The 17,039-nt window shown below is 32.4% G+C and overlaps 1 protein-coding gene across 1 annotated transcript in view; it reads left to right on the top strand.

Moving 5' to 3' along the window:
- Positions 1-17,039, top strand: part of LOC145241557 (glutamate receptor ionotropic, kainate 2-like) — a 729,218-nt gene that overhangs the window by 656,670 nt on the left and 55,509 nt on the right. The window lies entirely within an intron of this gene.

Raw genomic sequence — 17,039 nt, 5'->3', positions numbered from 1 at the left:
TAAAACAACCAACAAACCGAAAAGTTGCTAAAAAAAATTAATTCTTCACCCTCAACTGGGCACTTTTCTACAGGGAAGGATCGCTTTTTTCGCCGATATTTTCAGAAGTCATCCCCTCTTTTCCATTGTCCAGTCTTAATTTAAACCTACGTCACTTCCGGTTTGGCGGTGGTCGTAACAGCAAAGACGTCACGTTTTTTCACGTTCTTTTCCTCCTACTTTTTTTTGCCCAACACACACTTCCAAACACCCGGACGACGCCACCCATGCTAGTATATGTATATATAAAGGGTTGATATGTAGTTTGCTTGAAGCATTGTGTGGGATAGGTATGTAGTAGAGATTTACAAGGCTATCACAATGCGAAGAATGAAATATAGTCGTTGTTGGTAAGAGAAGACGAGAACAAGTGGCGATTTACAAATCAACAAGTACATACATATTTTATATATGCATATATTTATTCAGATGTATTGGTAAAATGTCTTGTTATGTCTGCGACAATATTCATTATTAATTTTGCCGGCCACCCATGCTAGTATATATATATATATATATATATATATATATATATATATATATATATATACTAGCATTTCAGCCCGGCGTTGCCCGGGTGTTTGGAGGTGTATCTTGAGAAAAAAAGAAAAGAAAAAGCGGTCAATTTTTTTAAACTTTGACCCCTATTATGTCCCCTTAACATTTATTGTTTTGGACTTAAATCAAGTTATTAAGTTATCCATGTCCAAGGAACCTATATCTAAAATTTCAAGTGTTTAGACCCACAATTGGCGGAGGAGTTCGGTAGAATTCTCAAAGGTCAAATCGTTGAACTTTGACCCCTTGCTCGGGTGTTTGGAGGTGTATGTTGTGCAAAAAAAGCAAAAAAACAAAAACAATGGTTAATTTTTTAAAACATTGACCCCTATTATTACCCCTTAAAATTTATTGTTTCGGGCTCAAATCACTTTATTAAGTTAGATCCATGTTCAATGAACCTATATCTAAAATTTCAAGTGTCTAGACCCAAAATTGTCGAAGGAGTTTGGTAGAGTTCTTAAAGGTCAAATCGTTGAAATTTGACCCCTTAACAGCCAAATTTCTGGCTGACACCCGTCACATCGATTTTCCCAAATCTCAGTACCCGGTATTTCAAATTTCGAGTCTATAGACTAAAAATTGACAGAGTTATTGCGTAGGGAAATGTACACAGACACACAGACAGACACGTTCACTTATATATATATATATATATATATATATATATATACATATATATAATAGCTAGATGATATAGATATGTTCGAACATTAGTGTTTCTCCAGTCATTTTTGAGAGGGTGTATACACTGGTAGAATAATTATTATCAAGAGGATTACTGCGAGAATTGAAACTTGTTTGCAACAAGAACACGAGGACGCGGATGGCATTCTGTTTTCCTTATTGTCGTGACATTTGCATTGTTGCCAGAAGCGTCTATTCACTAAAGCTCAAACGTAAAAAAGTAAAGATTTCGATTTTGTGCGCGCACGTTTATCCGTGAATGCATATTTTTACCAATATGCGATAGATAGATAGAGAGAGAGAGGGGAGCGAGAAGGAGAGAATCTTATGGCAAGAGAGAGATTTGTTTGTTTTGTTCGTTTTGAAAAGGGAGTAGGGGGTTCATAATATGTACAAGACCTGCAAGGCATGATACTCCTTCTATCCGTTTATAATATCTTTTTAGTTTTGTTGTTGTTTCGATATTGTATTGCGTTTCTATGCGTTGAAGTGAATGTTTCGCAAAATATGAGTCATGTAAGACGTGCACCAGTGCGCTCATGTGTTTTTATTTTTTTTTTTTTTAACACAAGAGCGGATAATATGACATTATCCATGGGTAAAAGCGCCCCAATGTTCGTCTGGCAGGTGCTCCGGCAACCAATGGAGATCGATCAAGCTTCTCGAATAGCAATGAGTTATATAAAACACATTTGCGAATCAATACTGCATAGCTTTGGAAACAGGACTCGAATACACGCAGATGCGCACATAAACACACACACACACACACACATTATATATATATATATATAAAAGTGAAATTGGCTGTGTGTTTGTATGTCTGTCTGTACATTTTCCTACCAAATTTCGCTGTCAATTTTCACTCTACCGAGTCTATATTTGACATAAAGGTTATCGAGATTTGGGAAAAAAATTTGTAATCGGTTTTCGGCTAGAAATTTTGCTTTCAAGGGGTCAAAATTTAACAACTTGAACTCTGAAAACTCTACTAAACTCCTCCGCCAATTGTAGGTCTAAACACTAGAAACTTTAGATGCATGTTCCTTGAAATTAGATCCAACTTTTTCATTTGATTGGAGCCCAAAAACTAAATGTTAAGGGGTCAAAAAGTATTTTTAAATATTGACCTTTTAGCCTCTGTTTGGTCTAAACATTTGCAATTTTACATAAAGTGTATACACATATAGGCAAGCTTTTTAATCGGTTTTTGGCCGAAAATTTCAGCTAGAAATGAGTCAAAATTAAAGAAGTGTATCCACTTCGGTCTCTAGCAAACGATTCAGCAAATTTTGAGGCAAAACATTTGAAATTTTACATGTGGGTTACCTGGACATGAGTCAATTTTTTTTATATATATATTCACATAAAGTTATGAACAGTACATAAGGCCCGAACAAAGCTTGGCTGATCTGCTAGTATTTATATATATATATATTAGTAAAAAAAAATGATATCATACAAACATTGTTGGTTACAAATATGCACATATGTTTCAGTTGCGATTTATTTTGCAATACAACACCCTCATGCTACGATGTACACTAAACCAAAGGTGGGAACAGTAATTCCTTTTAAATCCATCTTTCTGGGGAAGGGGGTTATGTAAATACGTGTGTGTGTGTGTGTGTGTGTGTGTGTGTGTGTGTGTGTGTGTACCAGAACACCTATGAGCATGTAAATATATCAGCAGCAGCCAAGAATAAATTTTTCCCGGAAGTATTAGCAGCAGCAGCTGTTTGCGATCTATGAATATTAGCAAGTGTGCGCTTGCTTGCTTTACAAGAATGAGAAAAATAAATGACAGCATGTGGGTGTCGGGGAAGGTGGACGTGTGACACCATGCACTCTTGAATTCTTTCGAGCACTATCAGTGCAGAGTGCCCCGATTAACACCGGTCAATATATATATATATATATATATATATATATATATATATATATAACGTATATGGATCACAGCTCAATAGTGTGGCTAGATGAGCAACTACCTCAAGCTAGGAGTGAAACTCGACCGTCGAGGCACTTCTCACCGTTACGCTATTTGGCTGATGGTGAAATGGTTGTGGGAAATTACGTTTAAACAATGTGTATGTCATATATATATATATATATATATATATATATATATATATATATATGGTAATTAGTAAAACCTGAAAATAGTGCTCAATGCTATTGCAGAGCAAATATGCGTTTTATATTTAATTAGCGTTTTGTCTGTTGTTACATATGTTTCGGTTGCCGGACTATATTTACGATCTAGCAGCCTCATCAGGCCTTACAGAAATGGCTATTATTATAATTTGGAAGAACGATTTTAAAAATATACGAGAGAAAGAAAAATGATTTTTTTTTCAAATATTAATGATTGTCTGTGATGTATGAAGCATAAAAATTATGTTGTATTTTCTGTAACTATAATTTTTGCATGTAGAGCCGTCGTCTAGTAGTTTTTTTGTTGTTTTTTTTGACAAAGAGATGAGTAATTGAAATTAGAACAATAATTTTAACAACAATAACATTGTTTACAATATCATATTTCTATAATTATCTTAAAACTATGAGGAATAACGATGTATTTCATATATATTAAAAATTAAAAAAAAACAAACGGTTTTTAAAACAAACAAGTTCAGAAATTTTTTTAATAAATTTATTTGTTTGTTAAAATTCGAATTTTCAGCCCATAAAACGCCTTTCTCAGGAAAGTCCAGATGATATTTTTTCTTCTTTCTTGTACATTTCATTATCTTTAAATGTGTATGAAGATCGAAGTTTTGAATGTGCGATAGAATGTGAAGAGTCGGTTGTACGCATTTTTGTTTAAAATCTACTGTTTAATGGACACTGTCTATATTAGGATTAAAACTTCAACATTTAACATTGCAAAAGACTGGAAAAGTAGAGCTATTTTTAATTATTTTTTAATCAAAATTAAATTCGAAGTTTTTGATACATAGAGAGCGAAAAGGCTAGATAATTAGTCACAGAAGGAAGTGCGAAGACCATACTGTGTTGCTAGAGGAAAGCCAAGTCAAGTGGGTGTTTTTTTTCTGTTTTTACAAGGAAGTCATCATTTATTAATGCCCGAAGGCCACTCAAGGATAAAGGTTAATTAGTAAAAAGTGGTTATTGAGACAAAAGCATGGTGATTGCAAGCCAGCGGAACAGAGTTCTACAGGTGGACAGGTCAAGAAAAGAAACTTTGCTCATAGAATTTGCGTTTAGTTTTAAGCGCAGAGAGAGAATAGGGAAAATTATTGATACTGGTTGGAGCTGGACAAGTTGTTACTCATCATGTGACAACAAACTGGCCACTGCGGTTTAGTCGATTGCATTTTCAGTAATCGCGAATGATGTAGAGTGACACATCACCCACTATTACGTGCACGCTGCAAATGTAATCTTTAGTTAACTATTTCATGCAGAAATTCTACATAATTTATACTTGCGTAAAAAGGTAAACACAAACATCTTTATATATATATATATATATATATATATATATATATATATATATGTGTGTGTGTGTGTGTGTGTATATTTTTGTTTAAAAATTTTGCCTACCAAACTTCTGTCAGTTTTTTTGTCTACAGACATGAAACATAATATAGAGGGTATTCAAGCCCATGCGAAACTTTATATTTTGGTTTTAGCTGGGGAAAATCTTTGCAAAATTTTTAAAATTGGAATTTGCCAGGTGAAGATCGAACGACGGCATTACGAATATGCTTGCGTAACGTAAAAGCTATAGGTTCATCTTGTAATTTTTATCCTTGCAGCAAACATGTCTTCATAACGCGGGCATTAACGTAAAAGGACAAAGTAAATCGTAAGCTAAACGTGTTGGTTTCGATTCTCGGTAGTGGCGTACGAGTTTGTTTTTTGTTTTTTTTGTTTTGTTTTTTTTACTTTTAAAATCATTACTATATACTGGGTCCAATATAATACAGGGTGTTCCAAAAGTCTTGGGCACATTGAATATCTTAAGAACTATTAAGATATTGGATCGAAAAAGAAATGAAAAATATCAAAAGCCTTACAAAAAACTTAATGCATTTAGCTGTAAAATGGTACCACTTTCATCTTTCTACTATTCAGAGTTATGAAGATGTGAGGACTTGAAATGTGCCCAAGACTTTTGGAACACCCTGTATAATAAATGCAAAATCTGCATTAATTAAAATATCATATTTAAGCGTATTTTACGACCGGGCAATGCCGAGCGGCCTGCTATTCATGTATATAATTCCACTTTTTGGGAATTGGTGATACCAGATGAGTGTCTGAAGATACCAGCTTCTTGACCTAAAATGCACAAACCGTTCATATTATTATTTCCTTTCGTTTTGCAAAACCTAATCATGTTTTGTAAAAAAATAAAATAAAACAATGGCAACTTTAATCTACAAATGAAGCAAAACCGAATAACATGAATAAATATTTGGAGATTTAAAGAACTTGAAGCACATCATTTCAATCAAAATAACTGGATTCGTAATTAACCATCCAAAAAGTGTTGATATGCCGTAAAATAAAGTTACACACCAAGTATACATTTTTTTTTTTTACGTATAAGAACTCCAAGCATAAAATCTGTTACTAAAATGACTGGATACAGCATCACATAACCGGAAAGGGATTGATTTGTTGTAAAACAAGCCAGCAAGTCCCTATTACGAGAAAGTGTTTCATTCTCTTACAAGAACTGCAATACACGAAAGCAATTATCGCATTATCGACGGAAACGTGCGGTAGCCGAATTGACGGATTTCATTCACAGGCCATTACATCCGAGTATCACGGATTTTCAATATAGTTAGAAATTGACAGGTGCTTTATCTGTGATGGACCTTGCTTTATCTTTATTATCCTTAAAATATACTAGCATAAGCGTTGCTCCAGCGTTGCCCGGGACTGAGTACGAATCATTACCATATACGTTTTAATTACTCTAAAATCACTGCTTTCTTTATTTTTACTGAACCTTTTCTCTTGTTTCGCATCCTAATTCAGTGCCTTATACATGTGCTTTAAATTTCATTTCAATCGACTATACATATTTGAATTTCAAAGAGCGTATATAATGGTAAGACACATTTTTCTATTGTTCTGGCGAAAATGATTTTAAATGCTGTTTGCTTCTGGAGTTTGTTTATATGAAGGTATCGCCGTCATCGTACATGGAATACCTTGTATGACGAAATAATCACTCATAATGTATTGACGAAATAAAACTTTCCTTAACTATGATGTACTGACGAGGACCTTTGTGCCAATGTGATAAAGCGCTATTTAGATATTTGCACTTTAATCTCTACTGTAATATAAAAGTAACGTTGTGCGTAGGTAAGTGCCTGTCTCATAGGTTCCGAATCGGCTGAGTCCATCTTTTGTAAATTTCACACGAAGGTAATTTATATGTGTGGCAATTTTCTTGGTTATGTTTTGTGCAGATTAATCCGATAAGTATCATAAATCGACAAAATTTCCATCCTAAAATAGTTTTTGTTTCTTATGGATACAAATATTTTTTACAGGGATATATTTTAAGTTACACCTGCAAGGAAGATAATAAAATCTTAGCAAATCATTTCTTTTAAAAACAAAAATAACAGGTGTTATAATCTGGCGATATAGCTTAGCGGTAGAGCGTTCGATTAGAGATCGAACAATTCCCTGATCAAGCCCAGCGTATCTCACCATTTTTTAAAAATGATTTCTTATTAATAAAATTCAATTCATGATAAAAGAATAAGTGCCATTAAAAATCGCCGCAAATCATTTATTCGATTTCATATTTTAAAACAAAACATTAATTAGAAACACAAACATCTGCTGCCGTGATAATATTAACAAACACAGGCGAAATTTGATGAACGACATTATCATTATTATTTTCATTATTATTATTATAATTATTATTGCGAATTAGTTCACCGAAGAGGATTGATTCTATAATAATGCATAATGTATTTAGGCCTACTCTACGACCGGCCAATGCTGGGCGTCCAAATAGTTAAGCAATAAGTGTGTTGACTACACAAGATTGATAAGTAGGGGAGCAGGATAGTGACAATTGGTATGAAGGTCTGCCCCTACATTGACCAAGGTCTTATATGTGGGGTTTCCCCCATATATGGTCTTTGCTTGCAGTATCTGCTGGAACAGATTCTACACTTTGATCGAGACCAAAAGGCCAAGAAAAGCTTAAAAAGCTAAGAACAGCATCTATTAATAACAGACCTTTGATTTTAACCAAAATGGCCAAGCACAAAAGTGTTATGGACAGACCGACCGACGGAGTGACTAAAAAAACGTGGGGAGTGAAGATGTTTTTGTTAACAGACAATGTAACAAAGAGAATTAAGAGTGTAATTTATGATGCAACCTACCGGTCCGTAATTACAACAGTAAATAATTTATTTGGAATATTCCACCGTTCGTTTTCATAAACACTACAAACGTGCGGATGGACTCACCTGACAAAGAGTGTCGTTAACGACTTAGCCACTACCACTCCTCAATTGATTAAGAGGTACCACTAGTTCGATTACATAGAATTGAGTTTTAATAGTTAGTCTCATCAAAGACGTGTACTGATGAAATCCAGGACTATCGTGACGTGGTGTTAAAAGGAACACTTGAGAGGAGATTGCCGAGGTTAATACAATTAAAGTGAATGTTTACTAAAATCATTCCAGACATATTCAGCAAAACCTATATTCGAGAAAGAAAATAACATACGTAGTTTAATGGAATAACTTTACTGGCAAAATTAGCAAAACCAAACCAATGTATGTTGCTAAGGTAAACAGCTGAATTGGTTGAAAATCATATGACAAAATCGAAAATAAATTTTAAAAAGAAGAAAACACCAAATCTCGGTATGACATTTCCTTAATTTAACTCATATACACGCAGATATATTTGTGTGCATGTATATAGATATGCGTGTATGTAATATATGCACACACACACACACACACACACACACACATTATATATATATATATATATATATATATATATATATATAGAGAGAGAGAGAGAGGTACATGTGTGCGTGTGTACGTATATCTATAAAACTGGAATTGTCTGTGTGAGTACATTTACCTACCAAACTACTCTGTCAATTTTTAGTCTACAAACTCGATATTTTACATAAGGGGTATTGAAATTTGGCTATCAATGGGTTAAAGTTGAACGTTTTGATCTTCAATAACTCTACCAAACTTCTCCGCCAATTTTGGTCTTCTATAAACTTGAAATTTTACATGTAGGTCACTTGGACAATGCTCAAACATTTTAATTCGATTTAAGCCCAAAACAATACGTGTTAAGGGGTCAAAATTGGGGTCAAAGTTTTAAAAATTTGACCAAATTACTTAGCTAATTTTTGGTCTAAACAATTGAAATTTTACATGAAGGGTATTCAGACATGCAAGCTTTTTAATTAGTTTTAGGCGAAAATCTCGCTGCCAAGAGGTCAACTTTGAAAGATTTGACCTTTGCAGATTCTACCAAACTCCTTCGCCAATTTTGCGTCTAAACATTTGAAATTTTGGATGGAGGTTACCTGGACAGGAATCAAACTGTTTAATATATAGATATAGATAGATATTTGTAGTCATCGACTTCGCAGTACCGCCGTGATTGTATCACAACTTCTCAGTGCTGCTAGACTAGCACATCTCACAAGCCGTGGATTGAACCTAGAACCATCGCGTTGACAGTCAGCAGTTCTACCGATCTGCACCCGTAAATTATCTTGCCAAATGTCTATTTAAACATTTGTCCATCACTTTTACAGTGCTCTAACCGCTTTTTTATAAACAAACAGTAAGCGTCGCATTTTTCAGCCAGTTAAGTAGGGAATGAGATTATTTACAACTATGCTGTACCTAAAGAGGGGGGGCTTATATATATATATATATATATATATATATATATATATATATACACTATTACATTTCGAGCTATATATATATATATATATATATATATATATATATATATATATATATATATATATAGAGTAGGACAATAAGAGTATGAAATGAAAACACAAAACTACATATTGGTAGATATAGAATGGATCATTTATTTAATAATGGAATACGGGCAAAATTTGGGAGATAGAAGGGACTTTATGCCAGGGCATTTCGAAGCCTAATGCTTCTCATCAGAAGAGTAGAGAACGTGCTAGGTAGCATGGGGAAGATGCGGCATCTAGCGTAAGGTTCATTGGGGACGAAAGAGATTAAGAGGAATTATAGAATGTTGGGGGAAGCTTTATTGAATTCTAAATAAATAAGAAGAAGCTTATTATATATAGTATGATATATAAGATTATATATGGTCTTTAACATTGTATTGAGATTCAGGGGTATGTGTATTATGGCTAAATAAGGGGTATATTGTTGCTGCGTGGTAATTTATTTTAACGGTTTGTGGGGTGTCTATTTTCTATGGAGTGGGTAATTTTGATTTTTATTCGTGCCACCTAAACGGCAAATGGCGGCTATAAATTCGCTTCTAATTTGGGGGGGGGGATAAACTGAAAGGTAATATGCGGCAATATATATATATAAGTTTCTACTTTTGTGATATAGGGAGTATAATCATAGGCGCAATGACTATGAGTGCGTTTAACTTGATGCAAAAGGTTAAGTATAGCTATTGATGTCGAAGTGGAGGAGTAAGGAAACTATTATTACTTATGAAAGTGGTAAAAATATACCAAATAATAGTAAGGTAATTATAATAGTACGAAAGATAATAGTAATGAAAATTATAATAATAGTAGTAATAATAAAGATGAAAATAAAATAGAAGTAAAATTGAAGATAAAAATAAAGATGAAGCAAAGACAAAATTAAAGGTAATCATTAAAAATAAACATTAAACATAATATTACCAATAGTTGTGATAGAAGTAAATTCAAAATTAATGTTAATAGTAATAATGGTAGCGGTTATGGTAGCAATGACGGAGATAATAACGGGGATAATAATAATAACAATTATAATGATGATTATAGTAATAATGATAAAAACAATAATAAAAAGAATAGTAAAGGCGTTAAAAAACAATGCAGTAATAATAATGATACTAATAAAGATAGTAGTAACAATACGTCTACTACTACCTAAACCTCACCACCACTACTACCAATAATAATAATAATGAAAATACTGTTAATACTAATTATTATATATATGCATATAAAGTTATGAACAGTGCATAAGGCCTAAGAGTAATCGGGCTGCACTGTTGCATTTTTATTTGACATATATATATATATTATATAATCATTCTTATTATTTCTTGTATGCATATTATTTTATTGGTGGATTTCATGTATTTACTTCAACAGAGCTCAATAAGTTATCAGAGTTACAAGTTAAACCGTATCTGAAAAGACATTTCGAGGATGGAACGCGGAAAATGCTGTGTAGCTAAATTGGCATACATATTCTATAACGTACATTTGTACAGTGACGATTCGAAAAACCATGAAAGTATTTTCTCTTCGGATGTCTCTGGAAAAATTTGATGATTATTTACTCTAGAAGTAGTCACACATGCTTTGAGAACAACTTGTGGCGTTCTCTGGAGTTTGAGTCGCAACAAGTCTCGCCAGATTTCCAGTACTCTCCACCCCTTTTGAAAACCGTTATTTAAAAAATCAGCGTTATCGCAACAGCCACTTACCATTGATTTCTCGTTGGCGCGGGCCATTGGTCTTCAATGGGATTTAGGTGGCAATGAGTCTCCCCAAGGTCCTAGTCCTCTTTGCACTTAGCCAGCGGATGCCTGGCTAGTGCCTTATCCCCTTGGTTTTCTATCCTCCTTGATCCTCATTATTTGGTGTGGTGCTCATACATGGTAACACTAAAAAAGGGGTGACGGTATATTACAATTATACAGTTTCAGTTTTTATGATTCCACGCAATGTTTGTTTGTGTCCTGTATTTGTAGTCGTTTTTGTGTCCAATTTGGGTCTAGTTTCTGTGTCCAATTTGGGTCTAGTTTCTGTGTCCAATTCGGGTCTAGTTTCTGTGTCCAATTCTGGTCTAGTTTCTGTGTCCAATTTGGGTCTAGTTTCTGTGTCCAATTTGGGTCTAGTTCCTGTGTCCAATTTGGGTCTAGTTCCTGTGTCCAATTTGGTTCTAGTTCCTGTGTCCAATTTGGGTCTAGTTACTGTGTCCAATTTGGGTCTAGTTCCTGTGTCCAATTTGGGTGTAGTTTATGTGTGACGTTAGTCTCCACATTCAAGGGTTTTCCTTAATATTTATGCAGTTTCCATTATTGAAATTCTTTCTTCTCGGCCATCCCTCTGATTCCAATCTCTCCCATTGTTTTTTTTTTCTAAGTTTTTCCGTATCGTTCGGATATTATTATAACCCTTTTGTTAAAACTGTAAAAATATTTTTCTAAGTAATATGGTTAACGTAGTGCTAGAATATATCTGGTTATTACGGTTTATCTCCAATATCCTTATAGGAGTTTGTGACGCTTTACGTGAACGGAAACTTTATAATATCATTATATTATATTCAGCCTGAACAAAAACTATCCTTACATCCCAGCCAAAAGACAAAAAAAAAGGTATATTTAAGTTTCACGTACGGCCCAAAAATAACATTATTTTTATTTATTTTTTTAGAGTTTTATTTCTTTTACATTGCGTGTTCTGTGATCGGGATATCCTATTTAATAGAGGATAGCTGATAACATACAACGAACATTAGTGTGTCTATATACTAATTTAATATCCGTACCCTGTTCTCACATTCTATCCTCTTTTTTAATAAATGAGATCTCTCAATCGAATAATTTATGATCTGGAAACTATGACAGTCGTACGTAAGTTAAAGATACTACGGTATTTACAGATTACTAGCGGAGGGGGACGGCTTTGCCCTGACGTCGATTACGCTTAAATACGATATTTTAATTTGTCAAGATTTCGTATATATTATCATAGAGTCGTGATTTCAAAAGTTAAAAAAAAAATGTATTTCGCTGCAATCAGCTAGAATCGAAACCTAAAGCAAAACTGTAGCATTCAAAGCTGATGATGTTACCACTGTATCGACGTGACACACATATGAACTGATTAAAGATTTAAAATTAAAATAAATGTACAAAATTTTTAACGATTTTTTTTTTTTTTTAATTTGGACCCATTTTTGACCGGTAAAAACTATTTTAACTGGCTAAAGACGCATGAAAGAACAGTCCATAAAAAAGCAATCACTTGAGGCCCCTAGCGCCGCTTTTTTTTTTTTTTTCATTTTCACCCCTAACAAGGCGCATTGCCACTTTGGTGTAGGGGGCTACTATCAGGGGCAACAACTACTGGGGCACTATGTTGGGATTTGGGCAGCAAGATGTCGGTTCACGTTGCACTTGAACTTCTGCATGTCAGTACAGTTGGGGAAGCAGGAACTTGGAATGGAATTCCAGAGTCTAGCGGTTCTGGAGAAGCAACTACTGGAGTCGAAAGATCTTTTACATCTAAGGATCTCTACTGTGTGGGGGTGGAATTTAGCTGTCTGTCGGGTTTATCGAGGGTGTCTACGTCGTGGGGGCACAAGTGTCTGCAGTTCGTCAGAGCATTCACCATTAAAATACTTGTAGAACAGGCAGAGGGATGCAATGTTTCGTCGATGGGACAGAGGCTGAAGCTTAGATGCCAGTTCAGGGCCTATCAGATTGGCGACTTTTTTTAACCTTGTCTAAGAGCGAGAGACTAGTAGCAGATGCACCAGCCCAAATGTGACAACAATACTCCATACATGGGCGAATGGTGGCCTTATTGCACCGTTTAGTTTCAGTAAAGATAGAATTTGAAATTGAAAATATGAAGACAGACAGACATATTGCCTTTTATATATTAAATTATTATTATTATTATTAATATTAAGTTTTTCCAATTTTTCTGATGGTTGTATACTATTTACTTATTTTCGAAGACCGTAATTCTGTTACTATTTAGAAAATGTATAAGCTTTCACTGTATGGTATTTTGTAAACACACCGACACATGCACGCTCACATACGAGAAGGCATCCACGCAACCAACGCACATGAATACACACAAATACAACACAGCTCCAATGAATATGATGATATTTTGCAAGTGAGCAATTCGTGACACAGGATTCATTTCCTTGTATTTTATTTTCCATGATTATATTAAAATTCTCATTAGTCTAACGATTCCACAGCGGTACTCGTCTTTATAACTCTGTCTTTTTCTATCTCTCTAATTTTTTTTTTTTTTAATCTTTTTTATCCTTCTTTGTATATCGCTTGATGTATATGCATGTATAGTAAAACCTCGGGATAGGACATAAAAAAAATTAGAAAAAAAAGTAGAGTATAATACAGATTTATATAATCAAATAACAAATTACACCGTAAGGAGGGGATATATCGTAAAGAGGGGCCGGAACAACATCATCTTCCGCATCATAACCTGAGAAAACTGTATCCTCGAGCCACCGTATCCCAGGATTCTACAATTACGCACTTTACATATTCTTTCTCTTTCTCATATATATATATATATATATATATATATATATATATATATATATATATATATATATATATATATATTAAGTAATGTGATTTATAATTTAAAAATTTTTAAAATTTTTAAAATTTAAAAATCAAAATTTAATTAAATTAAAAATCAGTTTCATAAGAAGGAACAACAACAAAGTCAATTATCTGTACGATCGTTTCGGAAATCCGTGCTTTTTATTTGTGGTATACATGAAGTCACGTAGAACAATTATACATAGTTTTTTTGTTAAGCACGGTCTCCTCATCAGCAAATTTAGGAGGATTTCTATTGAATTGAAAAGACACCAAAAATAAACCTAGTATTAAAAGTAAAGCAGATGAATCTTTTGGTTTTTCTTTTTTTGAAATCAGGAACTGTATTTAAAGTAGTCATTTAGATGTTTGTTATAGCTTTTTATTTTATTGAAAACCAAAAGATTCCGTTCACCGACCAAGAAATAGTAACGGAAAGATGTTTGAATTGACAGGTGCCCGCAATACAATTAACACCGTTCCTTTTATTTGACCTCATTAATGAGGTCAAATAGAAGTATCGGAGTTAACATTTACTGCGGGGCAGTTTTTCTTTTTTTTTTTTTTGGTTTGTTTACTCAACTTTGGCTGGTTTTGTTTCCCCAAGATGTTGGGGAGAAACCAGCTCCCCATAAAAAGGGGATTGTCCAAATTGAATAGCAATCGTCTGATATAAGGTATTTTCCACGCATTAAAGCTGATTGCTTCTAGTCCCGGCGCGATTGCCGAGAACAGTGTCCCTATTTACAATGTCTCCGCACGGGACAGAGTTAGACACCAGGGTCGTTTTTTTAACGTAGAGTAAAGGTACAAAAATAAAAAAAAATTATCTCAGTCGTGAAGTCGAAAGAGAACAAGAAATGGAAGTACAGCATCTGAAGAACAGACGAAACAGCCGAATCAACACGTCAGAAGCCAAAATATCAATAATTTTTTAAATCGCTGTAAATAAATCTTGACGCGACGCGCGTTCCCAAATCCTAGATATTATTATTTAGGGGGTGTATAAACACTTCTAACGACCCCGATACGATAGTAACGACCCCGGGACCGTCGGCGAAAAAAGTCATTTTTGGACATACAAAAATGTGCGTGCCGCATTTGCCTTTTATATATATATATATATATATATATATATATATATATATATTACTCGCACTTCTATGTCACTCTCTCTCTCTCTCTCATATATATATATATATATATATATATATATATATATATATATATATATATATATATATATATATATATAAGTTAATTTAGTATCCAACCAAATGGCTACATATAGGCATACATGTTTCGGCGAAAACCCGGCAAGGGAATCGCTTATTTTGGCTCTGTCTAAACATTGAGCACTCTTTTGGTAGGCACACTTAATAATTACTACCAATACAATATATATATATATATATATATATATATATATATATAGAGAGAGAGAGAGAGTGACATAGAAGTGCGAGTAATATATATATATATATATATATATATATTCAAACATGCATATATACTAGGTTGCAAAAATAATACCGTTTTTAACTTGAAAAAATACGTCATAAAAAGACATTTTGCATCAACCTATTATATATATATGTGTGTGCGTGTATGTATGTGTGTATATATATATTAAGGAGAGTATTTCTTCGAAACTCCGCGGATTAAGGACTATCCACTTATCTTGTGCTTCCTTTTTAAAATTAAATATGTTTTAACTCTTTTTCAAGATGTCTTTTAACACGTTTTATTAATCATTTGTTCATATTATAAGCTCTATTTCCTTTTCGGTTTTATTGAGCTTTTACATCTGGTTGAGATTACTTTACTTGTAAATATTAACTCTTTAATATTTATAATATATTTTAAGTTTACCATTTTGATTACCTTGGTAAACTTATTGTAATTTTTATTTCTTTATATATATATATATATATATATATATATATATATATACACATTATATATATATAAGTATACACATATATATATATATAAATACACATTATATATATATATATATATAAATACACATTATATATATATATATATATAAATACACATTATATATATATATATATAAATACACATTATATATATATAAGTATACACATTATATATATATATATATAAGTATACATATATATATATATAAGTATACATATATATATATATATAAGTATACACATATATATATATATAAGTATACACATATATATATATATAAATATACTTATATATATATATATAAGTATACACACATATATATATATATAAGTATACACATATATATATATATAAGTATACACATATATATATATATATAAGTATACACATATATATATATATATATAAGTATACACATATATATATATATAAGTATACACATATATATATATATATAAGTATACACATATATATATATATATAAGTATACACATATATATATATATATATAAGTATACACATATATATATATATATATAAGTATACACATATATATATATATATATATATATATATATGTGTGTGTATATATATATATATGTGTATATATATATATATATATATACACACTTAAGACGTATAACAGAGAGGTAGTAATCCATGGATACAGATTCGCCATTTGTACGGGTAGTAATATATATATATATATATATATATATATATATATATATATAATGCATAAATATCACATCAATATATATAGAGCATTTATATCAATATAGGATTAATATTTATAAATATTTCCTTTCTAAAATTTAAGACTTTAAATATAGAATATATATATAGAATATATATTAAATCTTAAATTTTAGAAAGGAAATATTTATAAATATTAATCCTATATTGATATAAATGCTCAATATATATTAATGTGATATTTATGCATTTTATAGACATATATAATGTGTGTATGTATGTATATATATGTATATATATATGATGATTGCAACGTCTTGTCAGACGAGTGCCCCACCCTCAGATATTTAAAATTCATGAGCCCAAATGTCTGAAGGAGTATCTATACAAAGATGATGGTACAGAGTCTTAGCTTTGTACGACAGATAAGTCTCTCTCTCGGTTCAAAATATTGAGATCCAGCAACAAGCAAGAGCAAGATAGCCAGCAACAAATTA

Source organism: Euprymna scolopes, chromosome 20, assembly GCF_053919585.1.
Source record: "Euprymna scolopes isolate OS-2025 chromosome 20, ASM5391958v1, whole genome shotgun sequence".
Taxonomy (NCBI): Eukaryota; Metazoa; Mollusca; class Cephalopoda; order Sepiida; family Sepiolidae; genus Euprymna; species Euprymna scolopes.
This window is presented reverse-complemented; position numbering and strand designations above follow the sequence as displayed.